The sequence below is a fragment of the Pseudonaja textilis genome, chromosome Z (genome assembly GCF_049901715.1).
Source record: "Pseudonaja textilis isolate UNSWEBS1 chromosome Z, rPseTex1.2, whole genome shotgun sequence".
In the NCBI taxonomy this organism is placed as follows: domain Eukaryota; kingdom Metazoa; phylum Chordata; class Lepidosauria; order Squamata; family Elapidae; genus Pseudonaja; species Pseudonaja textilis.
In genome coordinates this window covers 100402315-100417282 of record NC_142008.1, presented here as the reverse complement: position 1 = coordinate 100417282, position 14968 = coordinate 100402315, and positions in this window count along the sequence as shown.

The window sequence follows — 14968 nt, the reverse complement described above, 5'->3', positions numbered from 1 at the left end:
AAAAATACACCATGCCTTTGTAATTGTTTTCTCAAGAACTAGCAAATAAGTGCCAGAAGATCTCATTTGCAAAATGTCTGGTTGTTTTTACAAGTCTATATCTTCTTTAGGTATTATTGTTACCCTGCGTACTATCAGAAAAATAATTTAGGGTTCCAACTTGAATTGGGATTGCACAAGAATAAATACAAATGAGATCCAGACAACTATGAGGAAAGAAAATATATTTATTCTAAAAGCAAAGCAGTTTGCTTTTAGGAACAGGCTGCAGAGAAATGGATACAGCAGCAAATCTTTATATTAGGAGCTTCTCCAGGATGTCATGTGCTGATTCTAAGGTGATATTTGAGGTGTGTGTGTGTGTGTGTGTGTGTGTGTGTGTGTATTTCAGTCGAGGATTTGTATACTGCACGAGTGAAAAAGAGGGCTGTGAAAATATTTACAGACCCCTCACATCCTGGACTTAAACTAGTTTACCTTCTATCCTCAAAACGATGCAATAGAGCACTGCATACCAGAACAACTAGATACAAGGACAGTTTTTTCTCAATCACCATCACTCTGCTAAACAAATAATTCCCTCTGCTAGATTGCGGGAAAGGAGACTCGAGACCAGGGTGAACTTCAGCTCTTTATTTCCATGTATAGATCAGTACAAGATCTCGGAGCCACGGCAGCCCTTCATATAGGGATTGCTCGCGGCTCACCAGCCAATGACAGTTCTTTGAATCTCTCGTGATCGGTCCGGCCAATCGCGGTTGAATCATAGCGAACAAATCACAGCAGTTTAGTTAACCAATCATATTGCGGTATGTGTGGACCAATCAGAAAATAGTATTTGGAGTATGTTAATATAGGACTCCCCTCCCCTTTTGGTTCAGTCCTATGGAATGTAGTCCCATAAGTAGGAGGGGCTCCGTACCTGCCTACTTGACCTGCGCAGCTCAGTTGTTGCTTGGTCTTCGGCTGGTTCGGATGGGATCCTTGTTGCTCTCATTCTTCTCGATGGAACCGCCTGGAAGGGTGAGTCAGGTCTACCGCTGCAACTCCCACCTGGTCTACCTGGGTCGGTCAAGTTGTCAGCTCCACTGCTCCCACCTGGTCTTTCCGGGCTGGTTGAACTGGTGTGGCTGCTTCTTCCAGGCGAGGCTTCGTGTTGTTCGTCCGCCGATGGTTCCCTTCTGCCGACATCATCTGCCGGTAAGTATTGTTGGTTTATTCTTGGTTGGGGGTGTTCGGGTTGTGTTTTGGGATTCTGTCCTTCTTTTTGGTTAATGCTTGGGGTTTCTCCCCCGCCTCTGGTTTTTTATTAATGTCTATTTGTGGTGTTTGTGTGATGCCCGTGTTGTCGGTGGTTGTTCTTGACCTAAGTTGGTCGATGTGTCGTTTCCAGCTTCTTCCGTCATCTGTTTCCAGCCGGTACAATCGGAGGCCCGTTACCTGGGTTATTTTGGCTGGTACCCAGAGCAGGTCCCCTATGAAAGTTTTTGCATAGACTGCGTCTCCCGGAGTAAATATTTGGTATTTACTAGATGAGTCTGGTGGTTTCTCGGGGTTGTATGTGGGGTGCAGTCTGTCTAGTTGGGATCGTAATTTTCTGCCCATCAGTAGCTCTGCTGGGCTTTTGTTCATTGTTGTGCTGGGTATTATGTGTTGTATCATTAGCATTTTGTTTGTTTTGTTGTGTATGTCCCCAGTGTCAATTTTTTCTATTGGGTTTTTGTATAACGAACCATGCGTTCCACCCACCCATTCACCGCTAGATGAGCGGGCGCTGTCAAAGCATGCCGTATGTCCCGTTCAGCCAGAAATCTCTTGAATGACAGCGCGGTAAATTGTGGCCTGTTATCTGACACTAGCAAGTCCGATAGTCCATGGGTGGCAAACAGTTTGGTTAGTTCCTTGATAACAGCCTCCGTGGTGGTGGATTTCATGACGCTAACCTCCAGCCAGTTTGAGTAAGCGTCGACCATTATTAGGAATGTATGTCCCTTTGTGTGTCCGGCAAAATCTATAGGGACCCTTGACCACGGCCCTCTGGGGGTCTCCCATTCTAAAGCAGGTGCAGAAGGAGGGTTTGGTGTGGATTCCTGGCATTTTCTGCATGTTGCCACCCAAGTTTCAATATGCTTGTCCATCCCTGGCCACCAAGCATAACTCCTGGCCAGGGCTTTCATTTTGACTATGCCTGGATGTCCCTCATGCAGCATGGCCAGCACTCTTTTTTGTAATGTCTCAGGAACCACAACTCTGTCCCCCCATAATATGCAGACTGAATAGTTCAGTCTGCCGGTTCCGGAAAGGTTTAAACTAGTCACTGCCATCGGTTTCCGGCCACCCTTTTCCCACCCAATTCAAAACTCGCGCCAGACGCTTGTCTTTATTAGTCTCTTTGGCAATGTCTGACATGGTCAGGGGTGGGTTGGGTAATGTCTCTATATCTAGTGTAGATGTTGTGGGTGCCAGGTCATCTTCCAGGTCGGGTAGGGGGAAGCGGCTCAGTGCGTCTGCATGAGAGATGCTTTTTCCTGGTCGGTGTATTAGTTGATAGTTGTAGGCGGCAAGGAACTTGGACCACCTTGTCATCCTTGGTGACAATATGTTCGGGGTGGCCTTGTTCCCTGCCAGTATTCCTAGTAGTGGTTTATGGTCAGTGATAAGGGAAAAAGTCCTACCATACAGGTATTCGGGGAACCGCTTCACGCCGGTGATCGCTGCTAGCGCCTCCTTGTCCAGCTGGCTATAATTCCTCTCTACCCTGGACAATGTCTTGGAGAAGAAGGCAATTGGTGCTTCTCTCCCGTCTGGCAGAGTGTGACTTAGGATGGCTCCGACACCAAATGGTGAAGTGTCGCAGGTCACGGTCAGCGGTAGGGTTTCGCTGTAGTGTATGAGGACTGATTCTGATGTTAGCAGGTCTTTATCTTCTGGAACGCATTTTCTTCCCACTTTCCCCAGGACCAGGTGGCTGTCTTGTCTAGCAGCCTATGTAGGGGTTCGCTGTTGTTGCCTTCTGTGGCAGAAAAACATTGTAAAAATTAATAAGTCCAAGGAAAGCCTGCAGCTCCATTTTATTCTGAGGTCTAGGGGCTTCTTTGATGGCTTTAACTTTCTTTTCAGTGGGGTGGATTCTGTTTTTGTCAGCTAGGTACCCCAGGAATTCTACTTTTTCTGTTGGCACTTCTCTTTTTTAACTTTTAGTCCTGTGTCTTTAAATTTTTGTAGGACCTCCCTGAGGCAGCTTCCCAATTGGTTTTTGTTTTTTGCTGACACTAATACATCATCGAAGTAGGGCACCACCCCTTTTATTTCTTGCAATAGTCTCTCCATTAAACTCCGGAACACCCCTGGTGCCACGCTGACTCCAAATTGGAGCCTTTTGCAAAGGAATGCCCCCCGGTGGGTCACAATGGTTTGCGCCTCAGCAGTCTCAGCGTCAACTGGCAGCTGCTGGTATGCCTGCACCAGATCGAGCTTTGTGAAGACTTTTCCTCCCCCCAGTGAGTGTAGGAGGTGCTGTACCACCAGGACGGGGTAAGCACTCTGCTGCAGTGCATGGTTGAGGGTGGCCTTGTAGTCACTACAGATCTTCACAGACCCGTCTGGCTTAATCGGGGTGACTATTGGGGTTTCCCATTGTGAGTGATCTATTGGCTCTAGGACCTGTTGTGCAGTGAGCTTGTCCAATAGCTCATCAATCTTGGGTTTGAGTACAAAGGGCACTCACCATGGCTTAAGGCAGATTGGGGCAATATTCAGGTTCATGTTAAAAGAGATTGGAGACCCACAGTACTTGCCTAATTTGCCATTGAAGACCTCCTGGAAGTCCTTCATGAGCACCTCCTCCTAGTCTGTTTCAGCGATGTGGTTGATGCCAGTCACCTCGATCCCCAATGGCACAAACCACTCCAGTCTCAGTAGGCTTGGGCAGTCTTTATCCACTATAGTGAGTGGGAGTACCTCTGTATGCCCTTTAAAGACTACTTGAAAGTGTCCAATTCTGACCACGGGAATCCGGTTTCCCTGGTAATCTTTCAGGGTCAGTTTCTGGTTCTCTAATTCTCGTCTGTGTATGCTGGGTACCAGACGCTTAATTGTACTCCAGGAGACCATGGAGAGGTAGGACCCGGAATCTACCTCCATGTTGCATGGCTGGCCTTCGATGTTTACCTGCACGTGCACTTTTCGGGCATCGGCTGTGTTCGAATGCCCGATGATGACCATCTGGTGGGTCTCTACTTTTCACCAGCTTTCGCTGAGTCGCTTGCTTCATCCTTTGTGGCTCCACCGGCTCTCTGTGTGCCGGTCTTGGGTTCTGGGGGGGGGGTGCCGTCTTGTCGCCTCGGGCTGTAATTTCTCTTGTTCCGGCAGACCTTGGCGATGTGACCCTGTTTTTCACAGTGCCAGCAAATGGCATCTAGGAACCGGCACTCTGAACGGGGATGGTCTCCCCCGCACCCAGCACACTGGAACCCTGACTTACGATCTTTCCACTCCCGTCGGTCTCATTCCGATTGCAGTCTGTGGATTTCCTCCTCTTCTTCTTCCATCTCAGAAAAGGAGTCAACGTTCCTGTGGTACATGGTCATGGCTTTCTGGCTTGCTTCTGGTCTCTTGTCCAGGGCTGGCGCAGCTTCCGTGAGTGATTGTCAGTCTACCGTGTTCATTTGATGCATCTTGGCTGCTGACTGTCTCTCTGCCTTGGCTGCGCTGGCTTCGGCGATGGCCTCGGTGACTGAGATGTCCACTCGAGCCATCAGCTGGCTCTGAAGTACGGGGTCCCTTAACCCAAGAACCACACAGTCTCTCAGAGCCTCGTCCATGTCAGAAAAACCACACACACCCCCAAGTTTCCTTAGCACTGCCACAAAGTCACTGATGCTTTCGCCCTCCTTCTGGTCCCTTCTGTAAAATTCATGCCACTGGATGAGGTTGGGCACGGCCAGTGCATAATGGTTTCGCAGCAGCTGGTCCAGGTCTGTCCACGCCATCTCCTTCACATCTCAGGGTTTGGCCAGTGCCTTGGCCATCTTGAACACTGTGGGTTCGCAGTTTGTCAGGAACATGGCTCTCTTCCTCTGGTCGTTCACATCGTTCAGGTTGTTGCTCTTGAGGAACATGAGGAATCGATCCATGTATGATTCCCAGTCCTCGGTCGCCTGATCAAAGGGTACGGGTGGCGAGTTGCTGCCAGCCATCTCGTCGGTTGTTCAGCTCTGGGTTGCCACGTGCTTACCTGGTCTCTTTGTCTCAGATCCCGCCTTCGTCGCCAGTGTTGGATCGCGGGAAAGGAGACCCGAGACAAGGGTGAACTTCAGCTCTTTATTTCCATGTATAGATCAGTACAAGATCTCAGAGCCACGGCAGCCCTTCATATAGGGATTGCTCGTGGCTTGCCAGCCAATGACAGTTCTTTGAATCTCCTGCGATCAGTCCAGCCAATTGCGGTTGATTCATAGCGAACCAATCACAGCAGTTTAGTTAACCAATCATATTGCAGTATGTGTGGACCAATCAGAAAATAGTATTTGGAGTATGTTAATATAGAACACCCTCAACACTGTCCAAGTATTTACTAAGTCTGCATTGTTATTACTATTCCTCCTTTCAGAGTTCCTACCACCCATCTCCTCCCACTTGTGACTGTATGACTGTAAGTTTTTTGCTTGAATCCTTACAATTTATATTGACTGTTTCCTAGTATGATTTGATTGCTTATAGTACCCTATGACTATTATTAAGTGTTGTAGCTTATGATTATTGACTCTTGATGAATGAATCTCTTCTTTTATGTACCCTGAGAGCATTTGCACCAAGACAAATTCCTCTATTGCGTATTCTCATATGCTTTTCAAAGTAAAAGGTTTAATTTCTATGGCAGAATTATTTGGTAAAATGGGCAGTCAAAGAAATTAATTAAATATAAATAAATAAGCACACTGCCAAAAGTTTCTCACATTGAAACTGTCTACCCTTTTTAACACAGGTAGTCCTCAACCTATGGCCACAATTGAGTCCAAAATTTCTTTTGGTAAGTGAAACATTTGTTAAGTGAGCTTTGTCACATTTTTCTTGCCATGGTTAAGCGAATCACTCAGTGAATACCTTAGTTAAATGACTTCCCCATTGGCTGCTTGAGAGAAGGTCACAAAAGGTGATCACATCACCTTGAATCCCAACAATGCCCATAAATATGAACCAGTTGCCAAGCATCTGAATTTTGATCACATCATCATGGGGATGCTGCAAAAGTCGTAACTGTGAAAACAGTCATAAATCACATTTTTTCAATGCCACTGTAACATTGAATGGTCACCAAACAAACTGTTGTAAGTTGAGGACTACCTGTACATTTGCTTCAGAGGTGGTACTGAACAGGTTCTGACCAGTTCTGGAGAACCAGTAGTAGAAATTTTGAGTAGTTCAGAGAACCGGCAAATACCACCTCTGACTGGCCTTGCCCCCATCTATTCTCTGCCTCCCAAGTCCCAACTGATTGGCTGGATCTTCTTTTGTTGCCCTGCACAGGAGAATGGAGCTGGAAAGCAGGTTAGTGGGGTGGGGAGGGAATGGAGATTTTGCAGTAATCTTCCTCTGTCATGCACACCAAGCCATGCCAAGCCTACCAAGCCATGCTCACAGAACCAATAGTAAGAAATTTTGAATCCCACCATTGCTTTGCTAAGATTCAAAGACCAGAACTACTTAATATTCCATGTAGCTATCCAGCTAGACATATTTTCCTAGTCTGGGAATTGCCCTCTTGTTCCTACCCTTTGTATCCTACTTTTAACCAAGTGACTGCCTGTCATCATCCTGTAACAATTGAATTTGTCCAGAAGCTTTGATCAGGGACATTTAAAATATATATATATATATATATACAATTTTCATTTGACCATTCTTATCTATGCACTTTTTGATACCCTCTATTTTTAAATACAATAAAAGTATACAAAATTAAAAGAAGAAAAGAAGAACAGAAAAAGAGAACATTGAATTATTATTTCCATCCTTCTTTGCACCTAGTAACCGCCATCTTATTTTTTTCCTTTTCCTCTTTGATTTTCTTAATCCCCAGAATCATAATTCATTAATTCAGTCTTTTTTTGCTTTCAACCAAAAGTCTCTATAAACTCCCAATCTTTTAGAAAAATCTTCTTTTCCAACACCTGCAAGGTCTAGAAGAGAAACAAGACTTACAGTGTATTTGCAAAACCAGATTGTTTCCTTATCTAGATGGCTCGCAGTGAGGTTTATTCTACAAATTTTCCCTGTTTCTGCTTAATAATACTTAGCTGTTCTCAGGGAAGGAAATTTTAAACTATCTGGCCTAAAGCTTATTTTATCACTGCTAGTCTTTTATGAAAACGGATGTGCTAGTTATTTTCTAGTCCTTGTGGGAAAATTAATATTTCGCAAAAGGATCATCAATGTAATCTTTAGATGTACACACATACACACAGAGACAAGATAGATAGATGATAGATAGATAGATGATAGATAGATAGATAGATAGATAGATAGATAGATAGATAGATAGATAGATAGATAGATAGTATTTCAGCAATGGTATTGTCTCTCCTTACTAAGTTTGTGACAGTTAATCTGATTTTCCTCTTGAAAAACCAGTTTGGTCCTGGGCATGTATGGAACCACCTCAGAAGTGAAGATAGAGGCAGAAATTCCTTACTTACAATGCTATTTCATTATCCCCCTTTAAGCCCAATTCAATGCTTGCATTATTATGTCTCTCTCTAACTGATTTCATATTTTGAATATATATTTGAAAAATGTTCCTCATTGGTCTTAATGTTCTTTGCCACATGGCACCTTATTATATATGTTTTACATTTTTTATCAAATAAGGATGAATTTTTTGTTACTTGGAAAAGACCACATTTTGAAAGAGGCCTTTTTGTTTTAGAAGTACAGTATTTTTCCCCTGCTTGGTCGTATTTTTACCCTGCTTGGTCGTCACCTTGGTTTCTTCTGTACTTCAGGGTATATTTCTTGATTGAAGATAGACATTCTAACTGAGTTTCTATTATTATAGTTGTGAACATTCTTTAAGCTTTGCAGAAAGAATTTATCCTTTTCACTGTCCTTTAATCTTTTGCCAGTCACCTCATTTTTGGAACTATCTTCTTCTGAAATCAAACATGGCCATGTGGAATTTTTTTTGACAGCTGTCTGTTTATTCGTACTCGAAGGTTCTGCAGTTATTATTCCCAATTAGTTCAACAACCTGTAGGCCTTTGACAACATCTGGGCATTATTTCGGATTAAGTTCAACAAAATATCATTGTACTGAATATCACAACACAATGATAAGACACAGTAAATGCAGACATTAAAATTGTCCAGTTGGCTCATACAAGATGATGGGTTTGATGGAGCCTGCATCTGTTGGGATAACACTAGGAAGATGATGATGAAGAAGAAAAAGGAGTTCAGTACAATATATTATTTCCCCCATTGGCTTTTTGTTTAGCTGTTCCTGGGCACTATTATTTAATATTGGCCTCTTTGTGACATCAAGAATCTGCAATTTTCCACTACATGTGATCCAATAGAGGCCACTCATTATTGTTACTCTTTCTGTTTCAGATGGTTCTCTAACTTCATTTTCTATCTACAGATAAGCTCTTGGCCATGAGGTGACAGTACATTTGTGGTACTAATTTGGAAGATTGCTGTGAACATTCACATTGTTTCAACAGGAATGTTTGCTTCATTTATTATACATTACTCTGCCCCTTTTTGACACACAAGGCAACTCCAGTATAACCGTTCCTTCTTGAGGGGTCCTTGGTGTTACTCCTTAGTTACTCCTTGCTAGCATTAGTGATGTTACCTAGTTTGAGTAATGAAATGTCTTCAGGAAAACAAGCAAGCTCAGAGAGCACCAAGGATCTGTCATGTCAACCCTGAGCTACATTTATTAGTACCTTTCTTTCTTTTCTGTAAAATTTATAAGCAATTTGCAGAATCAGCATATTGTCCCCCAAAATCTGGGTCCTTATTTTACAGACCCCAGAAGGATAGAAGGCTTAGTCAACCTTATGCATATACAACTGTAGTTTATTAAATATTTTCATTCTACCATGTTTCTGTAAAACCCTTCAGGGACTGGGTGCATTCTAAGAGATAATTTTTCTTTCTTTCTTTCTTGGAGTATATCCTCCTACCATAAGAACTTCATCCTCTGTGTGTGCTGAGACATATTAACTGCAGTGAGGTGCCTTATCTCATCCTTAAGGGCCTCTATTGAAAAACTCTGTTTCTCTCATCTTCTCCAGTTTAGCTACATTGGTTTTTGAGGGTCAAGTGTGTTCCTTAGGAGCTCATTATCACTAAGGGTTTTGACTTAATGGGAAACAGGCACATAGAGATACTCAATGCAATAAGTTAGGTAGGCATACCTAAAGCTATATGTTAGAATTTTACTTAGCTGGACAATTGAGTTCCTTATAGTATCAGTAGGACAAATGATTGAGACCTCTACAACTATAGGCTTAGCACAGTGTCTCTGATTGCTGTAATAGTTCATCCTTATGGCTATATAGTAACTACTCATGAGGAACTCTCTTGACATCAACACATATGCAGTAACTTTATGTAACAGAAATACCAACAGAACTATAATTGAATAAATATGCATTGGCTCGGTTTGCTTTTAAAAAATGAATGAAATGGTCTTATTTCACTTGGATCTTGCTGAAATCTGCAAAAAAAAAAGTTATCCAGTGTACCAGTTTTTCCAACGATTCCACCTCGAACTAAATGATACTTAGATTGTAATCCTGCCCCCAAGAAGTTGGATCTATGCTTCATCAATATTCCCTCAATGCCCATATGAAGAAGGTTATCAAAGCAATATTTTTTCCTTTTTTGCAAAACCAAATAAATTCATTCAACTGAGGAGAAAAAAACTTTTTTCATTGTTTTTCTTCATGAGATGCCTATTGAAAATTATATTGCTAAAAAAAATAGTTAAATATACATTAAAACACACAATTATGATGAAACGTGGGACCCAAGCCTCCATACAGCAAGACTTTGGAGCTCATTCTTAGAGCTTCACTCATCTAAATGAGTAGGAGAGGTCTTAATAAAGTCTCAAGTTGTATTTTGAAATAAGTGAAGACTTATATATTGCTGTCTAAAAATTACAATACACAATAAGACTACAACTAGTCCTTGGTTTACAATGCCAGCTGAGCCTCCCATTTCTGTTGTTAAGTGAGACAGTTGTTAAGTGAATTTTGTCCCACTTTATGACCTTTCTTTCCACAGTTGTGAAGTGAATCACTGCAGTTGTTAAGTTAGTAAGACAGTTGTCAAGTGAACCTGGCTTCCCCATTGACTTTGTTTGTCAGAAGGTCACAAAAGGTGAACACATGACCCTGAGACGCAACTGTAAATGGTTGTAAGTCAAGGACTACCTGTATTAATTCCAGAATATGTTGTTTATAGATCTTTATTGCAATCAAGATTGTTTCACTGACTGCTTTGTATGTCTCTCTGTGTCTCTCTGTCTCTTTCCCTTTTCCTCTTAAAACAAGAATGGCTATTATCCTGCCCGCTCCTTTTGCACTGTATTTTTTGCCTTCGTTTCTTCTTTTCCAACAAACCCATCACATTCCAAAGCCCAAACTGCTAACAGCAAGTGATGAGGTGGCGTTCCTCCCCCACGGCCGTCCGCCCCCCTTTTAATCCAGCCTCCTGTTTCTCTTTCTTTCTCTTTCTATGTCTCACTGTCTTTCCATATATTACATTATATTATATGCCATCGTGTCTCTCGCTCCCCCTCCCTGTGTGTGTGTGTGCGTGTGTGTGTATGTGATGGCATTCTTTTCTTTTTGGTCATGCTGCAAAAATTAAAGACACATCTACCCTGGAAAGGATCCAGGTTTTGCAAGTTTGCAAAAAAGCAGGGAAGGGGCGTGTCTCCTGCAACGTGTCTGGGGTACTGATACAGCTTTGGAGGACTGCCAGATAGTTTGAATCTGTGTTGCGAAAGGACAAAAAAAATATTTAGATGATTTGGTAGGGTTCTTTGGGTATTTAATTGCAGCCTGTTAATACACACACACACACACACACACACACACACACACACACACACACACACATGCAGACACACACACACACACACGCATGTGCACACACACACACACACACACACACACACACACACACACACAGAGGTGGAACTAGAATGCCTGTGTTCAAAGCTCATGGATTCTCTTTTGTGTCATTTTTATATTAAGTTTCTTTTAAAGCCTAGAATGCATTGGATTTTAAAGTCTTAAAGAGCAGGGAGTATTGTATGGGAGTTGAACAAAAAGAAGCAACCAAAGGGGACCCATTTTCACATTTTTTAAATCATCATTATCAGAACTGACTTGGGGAATATCAAAATCATTTTCTGGGATCACAAATCAGCTGAGGTTTGTGACCCCATCGTAATACAATTTCCGTATTGCACAAAATATCCAAGAGAATAATGTAAGAGATCTAAGACTAAAATTTGCCTTAAATAATTTTCAACTGCTGTGCTTCATTGGTTCAACATTGCAAGATCAGGAACCCTAGTGAGAATGCCAAATCTGAGAGGGGACTTCAAAACCTGGGAACTAACGCTGCTAGTTAATATGTCATCTGTAGCAATTTGGCCCAGAATCATAGTAAGTTTTATGAGAGGTATATGTGGAAGGGTGAATGAGTTTTGTACATTTTACTCTCATAATAACATTTTGAAGTAGGATTAATCTACCTCAAGGTAGGCTTAGTGAAGACAATGTTTTAGATTTTAATGTCTGAAAGTTGTGTGCATAAATACTTGGACATTTAGCAAATTAATAGAAATATATAGCAGCAGAGTTCTGGGCGGTTTTGCTGAAGAAAACACCACTTGTGTCTTTTCTCTTTTCTCATGAAAATCGGCATTGTGAGGGGGAATAGAGAGAAGTTTCTTGTACAATAAGAAAACAAGGGAACCATAACATTACTGGGAATGCCCATAAATATACTTAAGAATCTATCCAGATCCATTAGTTACCTGAGGTGGGCAATTTAAATTGGCCCATCTCTATTGCAGTGGTTAAGTGAGGCAACAATAGATAGGTACATTATTGAATGATCTGACCATCACAATGATCTGGTCATCACCATCTCCCTCAGAAGATCACCACACAACTACTGCAGGGCCTAGCATGTAGCACAGAAATTGTTCTGCAGTGGGCCAGAAATGACCTAGAACAGATCACATCTCAGCAAAATGAACACCCAAGGCATGGAACTGAGGTAGTTGAATACTAAAAACTAAGAGATATCAGCACCTGTCAAAATTGCTGCAAGGAGGGGAGGAACACTACAAAAGCAGTACTCTTAGTTTACCTTCAGATTTAATTGCACATACAAACATTTTATAAACTAACTTTGTGTTCACTGAAGGACAATTAAGTTAAAATAGCAATGCATTACAAGCCACATCTAAATTATGCTCAACCAGTAGAAGTAACACCAAGTACATTGTTACCTAGTTATTTGGTTCATTATACAAAACATAATTATAAGTTGAAAATTATTAACTCATTCTTCTGTAGAAATAGTTTGCTATGGTAGTTAAGTTATTTGATATATGTATCAGCAACATTTCCTATGCCTTCTTATTCTTATCCAAATTCTTATTGGCCACAGTGAAACATGAAGCCAGACGAAGAGGTGTTATAAGGTGAAAGTTTGGTGACTGATTCTCCCTAACTTTGGGGTGGATACTCTGAACTTTGGGGAAGATATATAACCCTAACCGTAACCCTTCACCCTCAAACTAACCTCTATTAACCTCACCCATTCCTAAGAGGTCTATAAGGGGCTTGCAAAAGTGCACAATCGTGCCTACTGTCCCAGTCCTACTGTCCCCACTTATTAGTTCCTATTTCTTGTATTTAAACATGTTTATTCTTGTTCTGTTGTATTGTAAGTTTTTGATGAATAAATAAATAAATAAATTTCTAGTGATTTTGCTGTTTCAAAGGCTATCCAGAAATATTTTGCATATTGGAGGAAAACTCCAAAGAGAAATATAGACAGATCAGGACCAATTCTACCCATTGGTACGAAACTATTTGAAAAAATAAAACTCCAACTACAGATCAATCTTTTGATTCCATTTGATTTGATTTGAAGACATACAAGCCTGGGCAGCTCATAAAATAGTGTCGTCCTATAATTAAAAAAATACATTTATGTAATACCAGTGAGCACACTAGTAGCAAGTGGAAAAAATTGAGATTGTAGTCCAGAATATGTTAAAGGTTTCAAATTATAAAAGGTTATAATATTTTTAAAGTATTCTGATTAGTAATCTATTCTGAAATCAACTCTTCTACTGGGATTACACTTGCAGTTTGATCAAAAATTTAAAATAGGCTACCTTTCTTTTTGGTGGGCTTTGTGATTTAAATATTTCTTTGTGGTTTAAGTATTTATTTTAGATATAGGTCTTCTATTTAATATTTTATTTTAGATATAGGTCTTAATCTAAAACAGCTATTTTAGATACAGGTCTTAATATTTCTTAAATGTTATAAACCATTCTGATTAGTAAGTCTCTGTTTTAACTATGGTCTTCAGGTGGTTTTAGTGAGTTATTATGTTCATTTTGATGTATATTATTATTTTGCATTGTGCATAGTTATATAAGCACTGAAAAATAAAACAACTAGTGTTGCTAGGTTCAGCTCAGTCAAGGTACTCTGATTAATAAAATTGATGAAGCTCCATGTTCTATAGAATCTCACTCAGCTTTTTAGCATCCCTCATTTTTGGCATGTTTCTTCCAGAATTTTCCAGCTGAGCATCGGTGTTCTCAGAGGCAGGGAAGAGAAGGGGACAAATGACAAAATGAACTATCCTAATGCTTGCACGGTGACATCACAATTTACATCATTTTGTTGTCATGATTAGAATCAAATGCCAATGTACTTGAAACTAATTCATTAATTTATTTATTAAATGTACAAACTATCTGACCTTCCTGAAAGTGTGGAGGTGTTTTTATTCTGCCTCTCAAAGAGTGAATTTCAGACCACTTCGCATTCTGGTGTTTTTTATTGAATAGGTATGACTGGCAGGCATTTATCATGTTTTAGGATGCTAGTGACCTCTGTCGCAGACTCATCTTAAATCCTAAATTTGTAAAACAACATTTTAAAAAATGTATTTCACTCTCCACTTCTTCAGAGATACACTATTTGTGTATTTATTTCTTTATGGGAAGTTGACTCTCCTTATGTCTTTTATTCCAAAATGCTTTGTCTCAGGATGTCCCTCATTTAGAAGCTTTCCTACTCTCATTTTAGAACCCAGGAGTTGAAAGGTATGGTTTACCATAGCTGGTAAAGATACACACACATTTAAACACACCCGTAATTGCAGCTTCTAAAAATGGTACTGTATCTTATGTGCTGTTGTTACAATGGTGCTTCTTTTTCCAACCAACGTGTCTCTTTGCGCTTTTGAACACTTATGGATCCTTGCCAAATAACTTTTTTTTTCTTTTATTACTTAAAAAAAGAAGAAGATGCCTTAACAGTTTTAACAAAAAGCTACAGTGGGTCTAATAATAAATCATAAAAACTTAATTCTTATATTTTTCTCTGTGGATTTTAAAATGCTTATTGTTGTTGCAATCTTTTTGATTTCCAATTAAATTTTGCAGAAGAAATAATCAATACAATAATGGAAAGGGTGGAGAAACTGAATTTTTCAATATTTTAGTCACATCTGTACTAATAAAACAATGTACTGTGTCATGAAGAAATGTTTTATTTTCAATTAAAAAAAACAACTTTAACTTTAAAATATTTTAAAATGGGTTTATTCATGTTAAATTCACATGCTACAGTCTATACTGACAATATACATTTTGACACTCTGACAGGGTTAATCTATATAA